The sequence below is a fragment of the Pleurodeles waltl genome, chromosome 6 (assembly GCF_031143425.1).
Source record: "Pleurodeles waltl isolate 20211129_DDA chromosome 6, aPleWal1.hap1.20221129, whole genome shotgun sequence".
Lineage (NCBI taxonomy): Eukaryota > Metazoa > Chordata > Amphibia > Caudata > Salamandridae > Pleurodeles > Pleurodeles waltl.
This window is the reverse complement of record NC_090445.1, coordinates 1,516,856,388-1,516,878,116: the sequence shown is the minus strand read 5'-3', so window position 1 is coordinate 1,516,878,116 and position 21,729 is coordinate 1,516,856,388. Positions and strand designations below refer to the sequence as shown.

Below are 21,729 nucleotides of genomic sequence, written 5' to 3'. Positions count from 1 at the left end.
CAATACGTTTTTAATCAACACTGTTATTGTAATTGTATGTTTTAATCACGAACTGTGAGTATGTGAGTATTTATTAGTCAGATAATGTGATGAGTTTAAAAGGTGGCTTTGGTTTAATTAACTATGCTAATATAATTTACTACTTACCACGCTGTCTCATCAAATTATGGTTTGTATATTTGTAAAACAACCTTTTTAGTCACAGGTCACTTTAAATTCTGAAAGTTCTTATATGTTATTTGTGAAAATCCATCACCTTTAGTGAATTAAAATTTAAAAAACATCAAACCACATTGTGCTGTTGTGGCTCAACCTTCATTTATAAATGTCCTGATCACTAATCTTGTACGCCGGTATGAAGATTTGCAGTTTACACTCCTGCACGTTCTTTTAACACTCAGCTGATATCTATGAGGTACTCTGAACATAATGTGCCTGACCTCTCTAATTCCCCCAACCCTTGTCATAAGGTCCCCCTAATAGTTTGCCTCCATTTCTTCAAGACCCTTAAGACTTCCTGTTTCCTCTCTGAGGAGTAAAACTGCATCATACTTAGCTTTCAGGAATAGCTAGTAAATCAATGACATGCTGTCTTTTCTGATGCCTTTTCTCCTCCATTCCTATGCCATTGCTATCACCCACACTTTGCTGCTTTTATTTGAGACTTTTCTCAAACTGTTGAGATTCTCTAGACATTTTGTACCCTGAAGTATTGGTAAGAGCAGATCCCAAACTTCTTTCTACTTACTAGTTTGTTCGTGTGTTTGTATGTTATTTACACAGAAGTAACACAGCCAAATGAAGGCCTTTCCTTTCCTTTCATGTCTCTGCAAGCATTTCTGCTGCCCGATCACAATGCGATCGGGCAGCATAATTGGCCACTAGTCACCAAGGATTTTTCATTTTTAGGTAATTGTCAAGAGGGGAGCGCCCCCTTGGGCAAGGGCTGCTCCCCAGGGGGCCAAATCATTTTTAGGCCATTTCTCTCAAACACATATTGCCCCCCGCTAGACACCAGGGACATTTTCTTTAATATACTTACGCATAAGGAGAGTGGCCCCTTGGGCAAGGGCCACTCCCCGGGGGGAGGGGGATATTTTTAGGCCTTTTCTGCCCCCTTCCCCCCTCCCAGATCGGCTCCCAGGGGGCAGAAACCTCTAGACACCAGGGATATATATATATTTTTTATTTACTTTGTTTTTATGTATGAGGAACAACCCATTAGGCAAGGGTCGCTCCCCTACGGGGATAAATTGTATTTAGGACTATTTTTGTTAGGTCAATCTGGTCCCAAGGGGGGCAGAAACCTCTAGACACCAGGGATTGGTGTGTGTGTGTATGTGTGTGTTTTGTTTGGGGGGTAGCCCCTTTGGCAAGGGTCGCTCCCAATGGGGGCACATTACTGTTGGCCATATCTGCCCCCCTTGGGGGCAGATAGGCCTATTTTTGGAAGCCCATCTGCTCCCGAGGGGGGCAGAAAGCCCACCAGAGACCAGGGAATACTTTTATTTTTTTCAAAATATAAGTGTGTGGTGGTATGGCCATACCCCCACCCCAAATAAATGTGGCCAAAGTTGTTCTGCCCGAAGTTGGCAGATGGGGCAATTACCCCCGTTCAACACCCGGGGGGGTCGGGGACAGAAACTCTAATAGATGCCATGGAATAAAAAAAATAAAAAAATAGTGGGGTGGTGACTACCAATCAGTATGGGCCTGGTTATGCCCCCACCCAAACTGAAGGGGGTAACAGTCTTTCAGCTCCCCCCACACACACACACTAAACCATCTTATCCCACGGCAAGCAAGAGGGCATTTGATTATTTTGGGTTTTGGTTTTACATTTGGGCCATGAGAGCTTGGTAACTCTCAAAATCGTCCTACTTGGAATGGTGAGGGCTGCACTTTTTTTACTTTGGGACGTTGCCATGTAGGAAAAATCCACAAGACGTAGACACATCTGAAAACTAAACATCTGGTTGAGTCCAGGGTGGTGTGCTTCACATGCACCCGCACCATTTTCTTACCCACAATGACCTGCAAACCTCCAACTTTGCCGGAAATCACACAATTTGCAGGAATCCACAAAATTCCTACCACCCAACATTTTCTAATCTGTACCGATGAAGATTCTGCTGCACTTGTCAGCCTAAAAATTATTATTTTTTTCTTTTCCAAACTGCCTATTTGGACCCGCTTTGGTTTCCCCTCAATTTCGACATGCTTTTGGCTCTTCCCTGTCACAGGCACTTGGCCCACCTACAGAAGTGAGGTATCATTTTTACCAGGAGACTGAGGGGAACTTTGGGTGATAGGAAATGTGTCCCGGGGCGAGGATCCCACACAGAAATGTGGGAAAAATTTGATATTTCTTTTTGCTAAATTTGAGGTTTGCTGAGGATTCTGGGTAAGAAAACATTGGGGGATCCTCGCAAGTCACACCTCCCTGGACTCCCTCAGGTGTCTAGTTTTCAGAAATGTCAGGGTTTGGTAGGTTTCCCTAGATGGCTGCTGAAACATCCTTGCAAAAACAGGTCGTTTTGTATTTGATAATTTTGGTGGGTCCAGATAGTTGTGGGCGCTAGGCCTACCCACACAAGCGAGGTACCATTTTTATCTGGAGACTTGGGGGAACGCTGGGTGGAAGGAAATTTGTGTCTCCTCTCAGATTCCAGAACTTTCTGTCACCGAAATGAGATGAAAAGGTATTTTTTGGGCCAAATTGTGAGGTTTGAAAAGGATTCTGGGTAACAGAGCCTGGTGAGGGCCCCACAAGTAACCCCATCTTGGATTCCCCTAGGTGTCTAGTTTTCAAAAAGGCGTAGGTTTGCTAGGTTTCCCTAAGTGCTGGCTGAGCTATAGACCAAAATCTACAGCTAGGCACTTTGCAAAAACATGTCAGATTTCAATGTAAAAATGTGATGTGTCTTTGTTGCGTTTCCTGTCACGAGCATTAGGCCTACCCACGCAAAGTGAGGTACCATTTTTATCGGGAGACTTGGGGAAACACAGAATAGCAAAACAAGTGTTATTGCCCCTTGTCTTTCTCTACATTTGTTCCTTACAAATGTAAGACAGTGTGAAAAAGACGTCTATTTGAGAAATGCCCTGTAATTCACATGCTAGTATGGGCACCCCGGAATTCAGATATGTGCAAATAACCACTGCTTTTCAACACCTTATCTTGTGCCCATTTTGGAAATATAAAGGTTGTCTTGATACCTATTTTTCACTCTTTATATTTCAGCAAATAAATTGCTGTATACCTGGTATAGAATGAAAACCCATTGCAAGGTGCAGCTCATTAAATGGCTATGGGTACCCACGGTTCTTGATGAACCTACAAGCCCTATATATCCCTGCAACCAGAACAGTCCAGTAGATGTAACGGTATATTGCTTTAAAAAATCTGACATTGCAGGAAAAAGTTAGAGTAAAACGTGGAGAAAAATGTTTTTTTTTTTTTTTTTTTTTTTTTTTCATCCTCCATTTCAATATTTCTTTATTTCAGCTGTTATTTTCTATAGGAAACACTTGTAGGATCTACACAAATTACCCCATTGCTGAATTCAGAATGTTGTCTACTTTTCATAAATGTTTAGCTTTCTGGGATCCAGCATTGGTTTCATACCCTTTTCTGTCACTAACTGGAAGCACAAAAAAATAGTAAAAATGGGGTATGTCCCAGTAAAATGCCAAAATTGTGTTGAAAAATTGGGTTTTCTGATTCAAGTCTGCCTGTTCCCGAAAGCTGGGAAGATGGTGCTTTTAGCACCGCAAACCCTTTGTTGATGCCATTTAAAGGGGAAAAAACACAAGCCTTCTTCTGCAGCCCTTTTTTCCCATTTAAAAAAAAAAAAACGAAATTTTTGCTGTATTTTAGCTAATATCTTGGTCTCCTTCAGGGCAACCCACAAAGTCTGGGTACCTCTAGAGTCCCTAGGTTGTTGGGGGGAAAAAAGGACGCAAATTATGCATGGGTAGCTTGTGTGGACAAAATGTTATGAGGGCCTAAGTGCGAACTGGCCCATATAGCCAAAAAAGGGGGCTCAGCACAGGAGGGGAAAAGGCCTGGCAGCGAAGGGGTTATAGTCCCAATTAACAGGAAAAGAAGCTGGGTTGTGGATTGTTAATACATTGTGAAGTAGTGTTCTTTAAAGAGGCGAGTCTTAAAATCTTTACTAAATTGGAGAAAATTTGGGCAGTTCTCATTTATATGAGAATGTTATTCCGGGTCCTGGGTGCATAGATGGAAACAACGTTTTTTTTTTTTTTCATTTTCATTTTTTACACTTCTTAGACTGCCGTCTGATGATTCCTTCAGGCCCTGGATTCGATGTGCTGGAGCGTGTAGGATTCCCCTACATGGTGCCAGTGTAGATTTGGGAGGCCATGTTGTAGGGTATTGCCACTGTCCAGATGCAAGACTACAAAAGTTTCTGCAGCAGATCTGAGGTCGCTTTCTGGAAGAAGCAGTTAGCTTTTCTTAAGAAGGCAGAGCTGGTACAAAGCAGTCTTTGCTTATTTGGCACTATTTCTTGAGGGAGAGGGTGTTCATAGTCAATCTAGTTGAGTTGGCATTTGGTGAGAGTTTGGGTTGAAGCTGTTGAGGTTCATGTCATTGAGCCAGGTTTGTACTATATCTTGTTTGTTTTTGTGAGGCAAATAGGAATTTTGCTTGGTTGGGTTGAGTTTCGGGTAACTGCTGGGCTTGCAAGGCTGGATGATGTGGAAGCAGTGTTTGAGGCTTTTGATGCCTAAAATATCAGAGTTTCAAGGAGACTTGTCTCATCTGAACATTGGTAAATCTTTATACACTTATCTCTGTGTAAAGCACTAAGCTCCATATAAAGGATGAAGACGACAAGAGACAGTATGGAACCTGGGCGGGGAAGGGCTCCACATAAGATCAGGTTCTTATGTGGCCTAGAGACACCCATGTAAACAAACTGATGATGGTTACAAAGGTAGGAGGCGAACCATAGTTGGACATGGCCAGTGACTCCTATTCATGACTCAGAGCATGGTGAGGGTGGGCTAGTCATCTGTATTGAAGGCAGCTGAGAGGTCCAGCAATATCAGAAGGCAGGGACCATCTTCATCAGTGGTCAAGAGGGCGTTTTCTACAATGTGCAAAGATGTCAATTTCCGTGCTGCAGCGTGATCTGACCCAGATTGGTAGTCATCCAGACGATGGTTCGCTTTGATGTGATATTGGAGTTGAATATAGACTGCTTTTTCAGTGTTCTGACTGATGAACTGTAGGTGAGTGATGGGCCAGTAGTTGTAAGTGTCATTAGGTTTGTTTAGGAGTGAGAGGATCTGTCCATTCCTGAGAGCTTCTGGAGATATGTCTCGAGTAAAAGAGGCAAAGACAATGATAATCGGTTTGCTTCCACATCACCTGGAATGGCTTTTCTATATTCCTGCAAATTCTAAATCTAGGCCGTCAGAGACCAGGCCATTAGGCAATACAGACCACTTTACAGTTACAATTACCGGATAACCAGTGACTCAGACTTAAACTTAAGATCAACCTCTGCAGCCTTTATAGGCAAAAATGCAAACAGCAATTGTAAACAGATCCGCAGTCCATACACACAAGACTGACACCGTTCTACTTGGGAATGGATGCAAACGTAACCGCCCCTTTATTTCATTTAATAATGTCACATCTCTCGCCTAGGCTAATTATAACGATCATTCGAAGAGAATAAGTTTCGGGTCGCTTTCCCCACCCTAAACACTCCTGCACTGCTTTGCTACTTGCACCCCTACATGATTACTTTCTCTTTCTGAGCTTTGGATTAGATGTTTTAGTTTTGCAAGTCGGTTGGTTTCACCATTCAGGGGCACATTACTTTCCTTTTAACTAGCAATAACATTTTGAGAAATGCATCACAGGCCTCGCACATCTGTCTTCTGTATGACATTTGCAGAACGGGCACTTTCCATACTTTAATGCTTAAAGAATGGATGCTAAACATGTTTTTCTAACTCCAGTCATTAACGTCTAATCGTCAAGACTGGAAGACAAAATTGCTGGGTGTGAATGCGCTGTGGCTTTTTATCGCATGGAGTCCAACTGTTTCCATGATGCTGATGTCATTGCACAGCTGGGCCGCGGCTGCACAAGCCTCTTTTGAACTTTCTTTCATTTGTATGTTTTTTTTCCTTTCTTTTCATCGTAGACCAGATGCTGCCTTCAAAAACTGTTGGAAGCGCCTGTTCCACTAGTTTGAGATGTATCTGTGTATAAAACGTAACTTAAGCTTAGCTACAAGACTTCAGTCACATATAGTCTGATGACCACTTTTTCAGATGGGAACCAGAAGGCCTGAGCTCTGATTCCACGCTCTCTACTTTGACAAATTATGGGAGCCTGGGCACGTCACTTTATCTCCCTTTGCCCTGGTTACTTTATTTGTCATTAGCGGGAGCAGTGCTGGGCTGACCATGTAGGACACCGTAGAAAACCCATGGTGGGCCTGGAGTCAGTGGACTACTTTCTGGACTAAATGGTCTACGGGTCTGTCCAGCTATGAGAACAGCACACAGTTTCCTAAAAGCACTACAGAATGTTTTTAGGGCAAAGCAATAATCGTTTTGCATAGTGTCCCACAACCTGGATTATTCAAATATATAATATGTTTCTTTTTAGAACGGTTGTAAAGACTGGCTATTTAGCCAATGTAAACGTGTGAGCTCTGCCATTTGCTTATGGTAGAGATGCCTGCTTTTAGTCTTTAAATGGGATTGCTCACTTTATTGAATTTCGATGGTGTGTGTATGTGTACACGTGTGTGGGATGTTCTGTCTTATATGTTCTGCTGTAATAGCGTTAAATTTTCTCATTAGTTAGTGCTTGGCAGAATGAATCTGTGACTAGATATCTGGCAAGTCTATGTTGTGATATTGCTTTATAGGGTGAAAAATTATCAACACCTTGCATGGTGGAGGGACTTCTCTCCTTTCTGCTTTAGTGATTACAAGCTGAGGTTTCTCCACTCCCAGTGCTACGCCCTTCTTTTGATATTTGAGGTACGTCTGGCACACACCTGTTTTTCTCCACATAAGCTATCTACACCAGAATTGCATCCTTTTTATTTTCCTACGTTCTAGGGATTCTGAAGGATTTCTAGAAGGCTTTCTAGATTCCTCTAGAGGAAACCGAGAAAGTAGCTAAACTGTATGTTTTGTTTCTCTTTTTAGGGGGTGGGGCAGGGTGGCAAAAAATGCTTTGCAAGAAACTGTTCTATTTTCCAACAAATGAAGTCAACGAATTGCTGTGCTAGCATCACTATTTTCCCACTTTACCGAAGCATACGGAGTTGTATCAAAAAACATTTTTACCACAGTTTTTAAATTTTGTAAGAGGTGGTTCATTTTTCCTAATTTGATTTCAACCTACCTGCAGTTTGTGGTAGAAACAGGTGTGAAACTCACAGGGGATCCCAGAAAGCCATACATTTCTGAAAAGTTGGCAAAACTCTGAATTCAGCACAGTTAAATTTGTGTAGATCCCTCAGGGTTTTCCCAAAGAAACTAAATGGTGATAAAAAGTAATGGACATGAGTAGGAGAAAATAGCCATTGTTGACCTGTTTTCATCTGTAATTTTTTGTCACAATGGCAGATTTACAAAAGTAATATACCATTACAGTTGCCAGACTGTTCTGGATATGCAGGGATTTGTAGGTTCTTCAGAAACGCTTAGACCATGAGCTTCTAACTGAGCTGCAGCATACAAAGATTTTTAATTCTGTATAACCATGCAGCAATTCATATGGTAAAATGTAATGAATGAGAAAAGGGTTTGAAGCAAAACTGTATTTATTAAATTTATACACGATACTGAGTTATAAACCAGTGGTTGTTTGTGCACCTCCGAATTTGAGGTTACCCAATCAATTGTATGATCCAGGTAGCATTTTGCAAAATGCCTTTTTTTGCATACTGGGTCACATTTGGAAGCCAGACGTGCAGAGAAATCCAGTTGGGAATAACAAATATTCTATAGTTATTTGTTCCTACATGGCTCCCGATAAAAACGCTGCCCCACTTGTGTGGGTATGCATAGTGCCTGAGAAAGGAAGGGTCCCAAAATGTGATATGGACAGATCCAATTTTTCTACTCAAACCCAACTTTTTTTTCTATGCAAAGCAGATAGCTGTGGATTTTGGACCTGGGCTCCGCCGCCATCCAGGGACCACCAGATCCAGACCTTTCTGAAAACTAGGCACCGACGTGGAGTCCATGATAGTTTGCCTTGCATGGATTCCATGATCTTTTCATACCCTCCATGCACTGCAAACCTCAAACTTATCCTAATACCACTAAAATTGGTACCCCATGTATGTGGCTGGGCCTAGTGCCTGCAACAGGCATGAATGAGACCTGGGACAATGGGAGTCATCTCAGTGGACTAGAATTCTCTGTGGTTTGAGCCATTTTGTTGGCGGCAGTAGGCCCAGTGACACGAGGAGTAGCTTTATCAGGAGAAGGGTGGGAACGCTGGTTGGTAGGAAGTTAGTGAGCCCAGAACTTTTCCTTATGGAAATGTGAAAAAATTCTTGATTTTATGCAAAGTTTGAGGCTTGCAGATCATTGTGCGTAAGAAAACATCATGAGATCCGTGCGAGTCACACCGCCCTGGATTCCCTCAGGTGTCTAGTTTTTCAAAATAATCTATGTTTAGTAGGTTTCTGTTGTTTGGACCTGGGCCCGAATACCACAGCCACCCCTATGGAAGATATCTCCCCTTAGCTTCTTGGGGCCTTCTGTGTCACAGGCATTCGGCCAAGCCATAGAGATGTGGTAGCGTTTTTATCAGGTGAAGTATAGTAACACTGGGTAGTTGGAAGTTTGTGGATTTCCACACATGCTGGAAGTTTGTCATAGAAATGTGTTATTTTAGCCATTTAGACAAGGTTTGAGGCTTACCACGCAATATAGGTAAGTGAGTGGGATCCACATAAGTTACACCAATGCGGACTCCTCAGAGTTTTCAAAAATGTGAGGACTTGTTATTGTTCCTTTGTAGTTGGTCAACTACTGAAGTACAGATTTTACTGGTTGGTTTTGGAACTACCAGTAGTAATAGTCAAAGAATAAATACTAATAACAGTAGCAGAATATTGAACCAATCACAGTGATAGTGAGCTGTAAAGTCATGTCAAGGCACCCACCACTTTATGACCCAGATACATGCTTTCATTCGCCCCATACAAAGCTGTTCAGACCACCAGACACAGGCCCAACACACAATATTCACATTAACAAACTGCTGGGATACAAGAGTCCATCAAATTCCTACACACAGAGCTGAAAACTCAATCAGTCTGTCACTCAGCCACTTATCAACCAGTACAAACAAATCTCAGGCAAACCAGTACACACATTCCGCCATCCAAGAGCCACACGTTCCGCCATCCAAGAGCCACACGTTCCGCCATCCAAGAGCCACACGTTCCGCCAGCCAAGAGCCACACGTTCCGCCAGCCAAGAGCCACACGTTCCGCCAGCCAAGAGCCACACGTTCCGCCAGCCAAGAGCCACACGTTCCGCCAGCCAAGAGCCACACGTTCCGCCAGCCAAGAGCCGCACACTCCGTCAACCAGGAGCCGCACACTCCGTCAACCAGGAGCCGCACACTCCGTCAACCAGGAGCTGCACACACTGCCAGCCACACATATAGCCAGCAAGTAGCCACACGCATTTCAAAAGCCACACAATCGCCACTACACACATATCACCAGCCACTGTTGAGTGTTAGTACCTTGACTAAAGTTTCATTATGACCGTGACCATCTGCTCCCTACCTGTAGGTTAACTCTGTGAAAACAAATCTAGGCTAAACTTTGCCTGTCTGTTCATGCCTTTCTCACCTGGAGTACTAATGCCACAAGGATGCTAGGTGTACATTTACTAACACCTCACCATGGCAGCCTGTGTTGGCTCAGAAAGACTTGTACCTTCAGCCCAGTTACTGCACTCAATCCAGCACCTTCCATTGTATGGAAATAAGGTTGGGGGGGGGGGTCTGAGGATGCACATGGGGCCCATTCTACAGACATTGTGAGAAAAACTACTTTTGAAATCTCATCCAAACCATTCTGGTGCATGCTCGACTAAGGGCCTTAGGGTTTGGTGGACAGGGTACAGAGAAAAAAACATGATGCATGGTTTGTCCACTGTTGCATGCAGTCTATTGACTATAAGGCACTTATAATACAACTGAAAATCTGCATACTTTGACGGAAGATGAAGTTGGCAAGAAGCCAAAGGCGAGACAAGTGTGTGCCTCTTTACGAGAGTCAGTAAAGACATGGTGGTTCAAGTCTAATTTACCAATAAAAAAATCTTGGATTAGAGTCCTTCTTTCCAAATTAGATGGAAGAATTTCAAAAGCTGCACAGCTACTCAAGTAATGGGCCATTGAAGGTACTTATCCCTAAATAAGCCGTTTGGGGCAGATAGTAACTCTTAATCTGTGTGCCCTACTTGAGTAAAGTTCCCAGAACTTCATCTTTGTGTGGTACAAAGTGAAGAACTTAGAAAACACAAGCCAGGCTGAAAAGGGGCACTGAGGACAGTAACATCTACTCTTCTGCCTCTTTCATTACCAAGCACATTGTTCATCGATCTCTGCAACACTCTTACTCTGTTCCAAGAATGCAGTCAGCAAATTGCTGATCCTGCATGCTTCAAACACCCGCCACAACAGATAAAGTAAATACTACTGCTTCTAGAGCAGTAAGGCTTTTAATAACAGCCAGCTGAAAGCCAATAAAGGACATCAGTCTTCTAGTGATGGTATGCACATAGGAAACATATACATTTCATGTTGCCTGCTGAATTTGGTGACTAGCCAACTCTTTATATCATGTAAGAGTTTGTGACTTGCCTTAAATGGTTGGAGAACCTGGAAGTTTTTTCACTCCACCTATATACTTGGTTCAATCAAGTATAGAGGGGAGCTTGTGCACTTCTGCCAACTGACTCCCCCAAACCATGACTGGAGAAATGCTCTCATTGTAAAGTGTAATAAGCACATATGCTTTCCGCTTGTCTGAGAGTTTGACAGCAAGCAGCTTGTTGCACCACAACTCAGTATTCTGCATTTTTTTTAGAGCTTCTTACAAAAGAGCTCCTGAGGGAATCCTCTCCAGTGTTTTTGAGTTGTAACAGAAGTCACAGTGACCATCTTGTAGGATTCATTTAACAGCTGGATTCCTGTGTAGGAGTTATGTTTGTAAAGCTTATAACCTTTATGAGGGGGAGATTGGGCAAGCTCCTATATGATTTTCTCACTAATTCCTATTGTGGAGGGGCAACCTGCAGGATTTCTTGTGGCATCCCTCCCTGTATGTACTCTCAGGCTGTATACATAAAAAATAGATCTCTGTCAAAACATGTACATCTTGATACTGTAATATGCTCTTTTGTTTGGTATGTACTGTCTGAACAGCATTTGCCCTTTGTATAAAATTAAAGACTCCTTGACTGCTGTATTTGTTCCATGGGTATAAATGTCTGGAAACTTAACAGTAAAAGTTCTACTACAGGTAGAATTTTGAACAACCTGTGATAGTCTGAGTGGTTCCAGGGCAACGCAGCAGAGTCATCACTGAAATGCACCATACACTGCAGAATAAAAACCAGTCGCTGCTCATGACTGGTGTAGAGCTGAGTGTTGCCCAAACCGTACTAGTAGTACAGTATGGTTGGTTTATGCACTATTTCTGTGTTCAACAGTAGGCCCCAAAAGTTTTTTTTTTGTTTTTTTGTTTTTTTTTGTTTTTTTTAACCTCCCCGAGTGACGTGGGAGTCAACTGAATTGCCCTAAAGTGAGGCACCAAAGTGCCTCCATGGTCCCTTAGAAATTTGCTGGGTACACAATTACCCCAAGGAAGTCTTCATCCAGAAAAATATGAAGTGGTCAATAAACTAAAAATGCAGAAATTACCTTATTTCCAGCATCTGCACTTAAAATTGTGGCTAAATAATTGAGGCTGCCAACTAGCACTTTGCTCTGCTCAGTACCTGTCTGCATTCTGGATTGGTCTGCCCTGCCACTGTTTTTCCACTGCACATATTATGCTTGTGAAAGGACACCCTGACTGCCATTGCCATGTTCCTCATAATCACTAAAAGATTGGTTGTCATTGGAAGAATCTCCAACTGAAACACCACATTTTCAGATGTTCCCTCAGATGCGGTCTCAGTAGCAGACCCTGCTTGAGAGTTCCCCTCCATTTTTGAGCTAGATCCACAGAAGCAGTCATCCAACCTGAAGCCACCTCTTTTTTTTCTATCTAAAAAATGGTCTGGAATAGGCAGAATGCAGGCGTACTCATAGAAATGAATGATGTGTGTGCCTCTGTGTGTCAGTCTGTGTTATGAACTGAAAGAATGGAATACACTAGAGTGAGAGTGTAGTAAAGTATTAGCACAACAACTGTTTCAAAAGGGAAAAGGCAGTTCTCTAACTCAGCACTGCAAAGAACTTCACCAATAAAGCGAAGCAAAAAAGAAGGAAAACTAAAAATTAGTTCCAGTTGCAGCACACCCAACAGGGCAAAGGGACATTATGGTAAAGTTGTTCCTGTGCCATATTGAAACTTTTTTTTAAGATGTGCTACTTATGCAGGAGCAGAATGCGGATGATTCCCAAAGAAATTAGCTGTGTGCTCCATGTGCCTCCCTATTGCTGCCCACCTCAGCATAGGGCATGTGTCAGCCACTGATCAGTAATTGCACCATTCACATTTTACTTCCACCCTGCACAGCATACATCATGGGGCAATATGTGAACCCACTTCAGTCACTAAATAGTTTTTGTACCATTCACATTTTATTTCCACTCATTGCAACATACATCATTTAGAAATGAATGCTCCCTCTTCAGCCATTGATCAGTTATTGTGCCATTTACATTTTACTTACACCCCCACAACATATAACATAGGGGCAATAGTCCCTTTATTATTATTTTTTGTAGTTACTTTGGTGCTCAAAGTCGCCAGGCACCAATAGTTAAAACAAGCATTGGTACAGCCAAAAGGTCTCGTCTCTGCTAGTGCTATTGGCTTTGGCAGAGTGTGTTTTTGCCATGTTGTACTCTAGGGTGGCTGCTGTTCAGCATGGCTTATAGTTAGTGCCATAAAGTGCCATGGCGTCATGTAGTGGAATGGAGTGAATTCAAGTGGAATTCATTTGAGTATTTTGGAGGCATGTATCATGGGGTGTTGTGGATTGGAGAGGAGTGGCATGAATTGGGGCGGGGTGTTGTGGATTTGGGTGGGGTGTCGTGGATTGGAGTGAATTAGTGTTGTAGATTAGAGTGTTATGGATTGCATTGGAGTGTGTGGCTTGCAGTGGAGTGTTTTGCAGTGAGTTGGGTGTTGATTGGGTTTCATTGGAGGGTTGAGTGGATTACAGTGGAGTGCAGTGTTGAGTGGATTACAGTGGAGTATTTAGTGGGGTACTGTGGAATGGAATGTTGAGTGGATTACAGTGGAGTGTTGAGTGGATTACAGTGGTTTGGGGTGTTGAGTGAATTACAATTGTGTCGAATCGAGTGGAGTGTTGAGTGGGTTACAGTAGTGTTTAGTGGATTACAGTGAAGTGTATTAGGTTGGATTACAGTGGAGTGTTGTGTTGAGTGGATTATAGTGGAGTGGTGTTGAGTGGGTTACAGTGGATTGTCATGGAGTGGCTTACACTGGAGAGTCTAGTGGATTACAGCGGTGTGGTGTGTCTAGTGGATTAGAGTTGAGTGGATTACCTTGAATGTATAGGAGTGGATTACAGTGGAGTGTCAATTGGATTACAGTGGAGTGTTGTCAGGTAGATTAAAGTGGAGTAGGTTGTTGACTGGATTACAGAGGAGTGTTGAGTGGATTGTAGAGGATTGGAGTGTCAAGTGGATTACAGTGGAGTGGATTACAGTAAAGGAGTGGAGTGTTGAGTGGATTAAAATGAAGTGGTTTCGAGTGAATTACAGTGGAGTGCTGAGTGGAGTGTCATGGATTACAGTGGAGTAGATTACAGGGGAATGAATTACTGTTCTTTGCCCAGGATCACACCAAGTAGATACACCGGCCCTTGGCTTTTGCTGGTGTCAGCCTAAGGAAGGTCAGTGGCACGCAGACGATGCAGTGCATTTCATCTCTGTGCTGGACGCCGTGATGAAGTTCCATAAATCCTGACAAAGCCATAACAATGTCCATCACCCATACAGCTTTAAGCAATAAGATAAGAGGGGAAAAAGTGCTGTGGTAAGAAGAAATAAGCAAAATAGTGCCTCAGTCACTTCGGGAGAAACAGACAGGCATTGATTTAGGTTCAATCAGTCTTGGCTTGGTTCCTTCTCCACAGAATAGAACGGAAATTATGTTTGACCTGCAGTGGCCAATTACAAGGCTGTGAAGAAGAGTGCCATGCAAGCCAACAAATGGTAAGCAATGGGTGGCAAGTGAGAGCTTATTTGCTAGTGCATGTCTCACACAGGCTTGACGCTAAAAAGGAAAATGAATACATTTAATTTACTTACTGGGGGTTTAACCAATGCCGTGGGGGCTTGGAACCCTCCCTCCCCATACACACATACCGCCCCCCGATCGAAAAGAACCCACTACTGATGAAATCCATTGTGGCTAGTGGGATCCCTGTTTGTGGTGCACTCTCCCTCCATGAGCAGGGATCACTTTGAAAAAGACATTGATGGAAAGGGGAGACTCTGTCCTTGCTAATGATGCTCCTTCAAACATTGTGCTGCCATGGGTTGGTATGCGAGAAGAGTCCTAGACATCACAAGTACAAAAATAAAATGGCTGCCAAATTTTCTCTTATTGGGTGGGTGTGGGACAATCAGCACCCCAGGGGTGGAAAAATCAGTATATTTTTATCATGTCCACTCGGGAGGAGGGTCGTCAATCTGTGCCCTACTCGAGTATTGCGGTGCACCCGCGATGCCACTTGAAAAAGGCATCGTTGGATTTGGGGAGAGGCTTCCCTTTCCAACTATGGCTTCCTCAAACAGAGTTGGCAGCTGGCAAGATGTATCCCACAAGACGTGCACCGAAGTACACATCTCCTGCCTGCACCATCTGGTGGAATCTGTGACAGCGCGTAGTTGACTGCTAACCAACTCAACAAAAGAGGGCATTATCAACCTTGGAAGAAAGAAAGAAAGAAAGAATGAATGAATGAATGAAGAGCTAAAGCCTATAAAAATCCAAATATATGCCTTGACGATTATGTACAGCTGTTTGCATGTTTGCAGCAGACGTATATTTGTCTGAGCTATTTTAATTAGATTGGAACTTCTCATCCGCATGTTCCACAAGGTTATCTGCAACATAATGTGTTGGTTGCATGCAGTGGTCTCCAGAAGCGACATAATCCTATTGGCTATTTCACGGTAGTTCAAACCTGTGACCATACCAGGGGCGTCAAATGATAAACTTCAGCAGATTCCTTAACCTCAGGTCTATATCTTAAATAAAGAAAGACAGCACAGTTTTACAAACCTATTTCTCCAATGTGTCGATGTTAGACTTACCATCATTGGCATGATCTCCCCTAACTTTTTGCCTCTACTTCCCAGGTTGTTTCTGTGTACTGGACTCTTTTTTTTGCTGTTTTGTTTGCTCTGGATATTTTACCACTGCTGACCAGTGCTACAGTGCAAGTGTTCCCTGTATACTATATATGTGTACATCAGCTTATCCATGATTGGCATATTTGATTTACTAGTAAGTCCCTAGTAAAGTGCACTAGAGGTGCCCAGGGCATGTAAGTCAAATGCTACTAGTGGGCCTTCAGCACTGCTTGTGCCACCCACATTAGTAGCTCTGTAAACATGGTTCAGACCTGCCACTGCAGAGTCTGCGAGTGCAGTTTTAACTGCCAACTCGACTTAGCAAGTGTACCCACTTGCCAGGCCTAAACCTTCCCTATTCTTACATGTAAGACACCCCTAAGGTAGGCCCGGGGTAGTCCCAGGGGCAGGGTGCAGTGTATGTTTAAGGTAGGACATATACTAATGTGCTTTATATGTCCTAGCAGTGAAATACTGCCAAATTCGGTTTTCACTGTTGCAAGGCCTATCTCTCTCATAGGTTACCATGGGGGCTGCCTTTAAATATGATAAAAGTGTAGATTCCCTTTGGGAGCAGATTGACATGTGGAGTTTGGGGTCTCTGAACTCACAATTTAGAAATACATCTTTTAGTGAAGTTGGTTTTCAGATTGTGTGTTTAAAAATGCCACTTTCAGAAAGTAGGCATTTTCTTGCTTAAACCATTCTGTGACTCTGTTTGTGGATTCCCTGTTTGGGTCAGTTTGACAGTGGGCTGTTTGCACCTCTCCTCTAGACAGTGACACAAAGGGAGCTGGGGTGTAGCCTGCATATCCTGATGAGCCATCTGAAAGGAGTGGAGGGGAGGAGTGGTCACTTACACCTGAAAGGGCTGTGTCTGCACTCACACAATGCAGTCTCCAACCCCCTGGTGTCTGTCTGCGGCCTGGCTGGGCAAGGCAGGATCTTGATAACAACAGAGACTTCTCTTTGAATTAAGCCTACTTCAAAGGCAGAAATGGGTATAGAAGAGCGCCCAAACCACTGAAAATTAGATTACTTCTGGAACCAAGAGGAACCTCTGCCAAGGAGAAGAGCTGGAGGAGCGGCACTGTGATTGTGCTTAGCTGGGTTGGCCTGCAGTACCTGCTTCTACCTGAGAGAGGACAAAGACTGATTTTGTGTGACTTCCCACTGGTGAAGAATCTCCAAGGGCTTGAATTGAGCTTTCCTCCTGTTGTTGAAGTCTTGGGGACAACAAAGACTTCTCTCTGCCAGCACTTGGGCTTTCTGCTGAGAGTCCTGCCTGCGAAGTGGTTCCCTAACCTGCCTCTGCCCCCTGAAAGGTGCATCTGGTGGAAAAGGACAGAAATGCACGCAAAGACTGACGTGCGGGGAAACTTTCACCTCACCTCCCGCTTAGCGGCTGAAAAATGATGCGCGGGCCAGCCTCGTGGCTAAAATCGGCGCTCCACCTGCATTGCGGCTGGGAGATTGTTGCAACGTGGCTCAGGAAACTACTTGCAACACACGCAGCGGCTGCTGTTAACGACGCAAGCCCCACCCAGCGCTGTTTCTTGACACAGTGTGACTGGATTTCGACGCAACATCGCTGGGTGTGGAAAATCAACGCAAAGCCTGCCCGGACCCGAGGTGCCTGTCCAAATCGACACATCACTCTCTTGTGGAGAGGAAAAACGATGCAGGCTGACCGGAGGAGGAACAACTCACGCTTTCGCTTGCAAGTGAGAAATCGACACATCGCTGGCCTTTTCCGATGCACACTCGCTCTTGTGGTGTTATTGTGACGCAACCAAGGTACTTTTTCACACTAACAGTGTTCTCACTATTTTCTAAAGGATTCAAGAATCTTCTTCTTTAAAAATTCATAACTTGACTTGTGTATGTTAGATTTTTGTCATTTTGGCCTTGTTTTATTTAGATAAATATTAACTGTTTTTCTAAACTTGTGTTGTCATTTTGTAGTGTTTTCACTGAGTTACTGTGTGTGGTGGAACTTCACACCTTATCTCTGAAGTTAAGCCTACCTGCTTGTGCCAGGCTACCAATGGGGTGAGCGGGGGTTAACTTAGGGCGATTCTCCTTACCCTGACTAGAGTGAGGGTCCTTGCTTGGACAGGGGGTAACCTGACTGCCATCCAAAGACCCCATTTCTAACAGTCGATTTCTTTGGGAGGAGAGTTTGTGAAAGAATAATGCACGAGTTCTGACAGAGATTTTCTTGCCTGTGGTTGACTCAGTTCCTCATGACTCTTCCCTTCCTGACTCAGCCCCTTTGTTCCTGCACACCCCACTCCAAAGTTTTCGTGCTACCAGAGTATTTCCCCATTTCTAGCACCGTGCCCAACATTTGAATTAGGGGCGTCTCGTTTCTAGATGATCCACAGCTGGTGAGCCCAGAGTGCCTGTATTTAGGCAGGTTTGGGGTTCTGTTAGGGAAGCCTGAGCCAACCAAGGTATAGCAACACAGGAGGAAGACAAGGAATGAGGTTCGTTAGAGAAAGAAACGACTGTTCTCACCAATAGGAAAGGAGGTGCGGTTTATTTCTTGATCAAAACAGGTAAAACCAGTTTTAACAAAGGGAATTGAAACAACAGGGAATTTAGGCAGCCAAGTCCATCCTAGGTATAGGCAAAAAGCATAATAACCACCATATTGTGCACCAGTGCTCAATATCCTGAAGGACACCACCATTTGCCCATGTTCCTCTTAAACAGGCAACAAAGACGTGCTGCTTACACGTGATCCCACACAAAAGTTGGCAAGTGACCCCAGTTGTGGGGGGACTGTCAAGACTCCTTACAGGGTAAGGGCAGTGTTTTAAGGGGAATTGTCCGGTACGGAGTGCTGTCTCTTCCTTTATTTGAGAGGGATAGTCGTGTATTTGTAAAGCGCACTATCACTAACAAGGATATCCTGGTGCTAACAAAGCTTTTTTTGGCTGATAGAACATGCTTTGCTGCATTACATTTATTGCGAGAGTGCCAGCACTTCTCAGTAGCAAGCGGGTGCTCTGCAGGGTGGGTACCAGCACTGCCATATTACTACTGTCGACCCACTTATGGCAGCACCTGCAGCATGTGCTGCACTTAACAGAGCACTTCAACTTCTATGCTCCGATGTGCTAAGGAAGAAGGGTGACAGAGTGGCATTTTCCTTCCCCCGTGTCTCCAGACACTTTTAACTGCCTCTGTTGGTATTGTTGGTATGTTGGGTAAAAACTGTCTTTTGCCTATTTGCCAAGAGGTGCAAATTTTAACACAGTAGCAGCGAGATGCTCCAGTTGGCATTTGAAAGGCTTTCTCTGCCATCTCACCAATTGGACTGTAAAACCGCTGTTTGCTTACAAAATAAAATTTAAAAAAATCAAAAACCCAGTTACAAAATTTTATTTTGTGTATCACAACACTGAGCTTTGGCACTAGGGCATTGGGATTGCACCTAATATGTTCCCCCCAGATAATAACGTGTTGCATAGTGGGGCGTGTAGTCTTGTTTTTAACAGTTTAGTTTTGGACTCAGAACCCAAAAATGAATAAAGCTGTTGACCAAAATGGCAGAACCCGCCAGAGGTATTTCAGATAGCCTAGACCCACTCGTAAGTTATGGTTTAAAATTTTACAAGGTTGCCTGCTGTACTTCAAAAACTGTTCATTTCATGTCTAAAATCAAAAGTAAACTTGGCTTACATATGTTGTGTTCACTATTTCACTCATGCACATCATGTATTTAAAGAATCATTGGCAATGTGGATAGATTTTTCTTATGTGCCGTGGAATGTTTTATATCAAGCGTCACAAAACAAAGGTAAACAGGTGGCAGGTACAGAAGGAACATTACACAAACAATTCTCTCACGCATGTAGGACAAGCACAACTGAGTGGCCTTTCTTGGAATTAATGAACCACATACTTCTGCGGTGACTATTTCATTGCTCATTAAAGTCATCAGTCTTATTTCTCCTATGTAAGCCTTTTATTTTTTAGAGATTGGGCAATATTATGGCCTATTAAACAATACACCAAAGAGATTGTTGTACAGCGTGCATCCTGAACTGAATTATTTTGAGGTGCTCTCAAATATGATCATGGGAAAGAAGGCAGAGGGAAGAAAAGTTAACTGTCCAGGGTCCAACAGTTTATGTTGAAGCTGTTAATGAAATCAGTCTCTCCGGATCAGAGCCTCCCCCAACTAGTTTTTGCCCTGGGTCCAAAAAACGCTTTTGACTGGGCTAAGCATGTGCAGGTATGTTCAAAATATCCTTCTATTTTTTTATACGATGGAGCAACCGCAGTGGAAATACCCTCTTCAAAGAACAGCTGCACTTTGGGCAGAAACAGTGGCAGCGTCCCTCTTTCAGAAGACAGGTATAGCTAGGATTCCATCAGCACAAGCTTTACCCTTCGCAGGACAGGTGCAAATTAGGTAGAAACTGGGTAGAAACAGTGCGAACTTCCCTCCTTCAGAGGACAGGTATTGCTAAGGTACCATGAGCAGAAGCTTTTTCCTTCACAGGACAGGTACAAATTGGGTAGAAACAGTGTAAGCTTCCCTCTTTCAGAGGGCAGGTATTGCTATGTTTCCATCAGCACAAGCTTTTTCCATCGAAGGTCAGGTAAAAATTGGGCAGCAGCATTGCAAGCTTTCCTTTCTCAAAGAACAGGGACTACATGGCAAGAGGAGAGCAAGCTTCCCTCTCACTGAAGACAAGTGCAGTGTTTAATTTCCCACAGAAGAAATCCGGCACGGCACACTAGTAGAAGCCTTTGTCACTCACAGAACATGCACAGTTCATGCATGAGTGACTTACGTTGCAGACTTATCTCAGCAGCTGGCGGTTCACTCAATGAAAGGAATGGTTTGGTGAATGAGTGGGTGAATATGCGAGTGTTGACCATTCTCACTTGGGAGATTTTCCAATTGAGCACCCTGAAAGTCCTGCTGCCGTCACTTGGAGACCTGCTGTTAGTTTTGCTTCTTTGCTTTCCATGTATTGAGAAGTAATCGTAATGTACTAGGTCATGGTTATTTAGAGTAGCCCAGCCAGAGTCTGAGTATGCTCTCGACAGGCACAGGAGTGTTACCCTCTTTGGAAAGGCACGGAATGTGCATGAACTATGTGAAAACCCAGCTTCGATGCTGCACGTGTTCAAAATGTCGGGTTCCCCCATTGCATGTTAGCATTTAAAGCACTGGGTCTGGGTAAACAAACAAAAAAATGTGCCCTTTACATAAAATCTTAGTGCTCCTGCGGCTAGGCACACCATGGTCTGTGATTAGGGGAGAGTAGCCCTTACCTTGGGTCACCTTCAGCAAAACCCACTTAGAGCCTGACTGCGAATGAGCGGTACCTAGGGCATGGCATTATCGGCTGCAGTGTTATCATTACTGCGTGCAATTTCCGCACCTGCGTATTGACGAGTATACCTGGCGAATCTTTCACTGCAAACTGTAATACATGTGTTTCTCCAGCTCAGCTGTGATTGCAGGGCCTGCCTGGTCGTGCACCTATATTTTCTGTGTTTGGGATTTTCGGCCTTGCGCTGGTCGTTAATTGATGATCGATACGCGTGTGTAGCGATTCTGACGCGCTCGCCCCCCTCGTGTCCATGTTAATACCAGTTTGCATTCATCACGGTAACGTGTCTATCTCGCGCTCCCGCAGTCACACAGGCGAAGAATTAACTCGGTGAGAGCTGCTCTGGAACCGTGTGACGGGATCACAGCACTAACACGGATGGGATTTGCGTTTTGCCGTCTCGCCATCTTTCCTTGCAGTCTTGTTTTTTTGGCTCCGTGGACAGGATGTTGTCCTTGGAAGGTGGCTTCTGCGTGCGTTACTAGCCTGATTCAGATATTAATACTCTGCTGCTTTATTAAAGGAGCCGTCTCTCCTCCTACGTCGACAGTTTATAGCATCATCTTTTTCTTGGTTTGATGGTTTTTGTGTATTTTCCTATCTCATTTCTTTGGTCTCCTTTCCTTACAGCATAACGTTTTGCCTTTCCTATTGAAATGTTTTCTGTTCACATTTGTCCTGTATGGAGAGAGTCCTGTGTCTCGTTTGTGCTTGCATTGCAATTTCAGAGTCTGACTTCAGTGTATTAATTGTATTGATGTACCC

The 21,729-nt window shown here is 43.7% G+C and overlaps 1 protein-coding gene across 1 annotated transcript in view; it reads left to right on the top strand.

Annotated features, from left to right (window-relative positions):
• Positions 1-21,729, top strand: part of LOC138301028 (ATPase family AAA domain-containing protein 3-A) — a 360,997-nt gene that overhangs the window by 206,856 nt on the left and 132,412 nt on the right. The window lies entirely within an intron of this gene.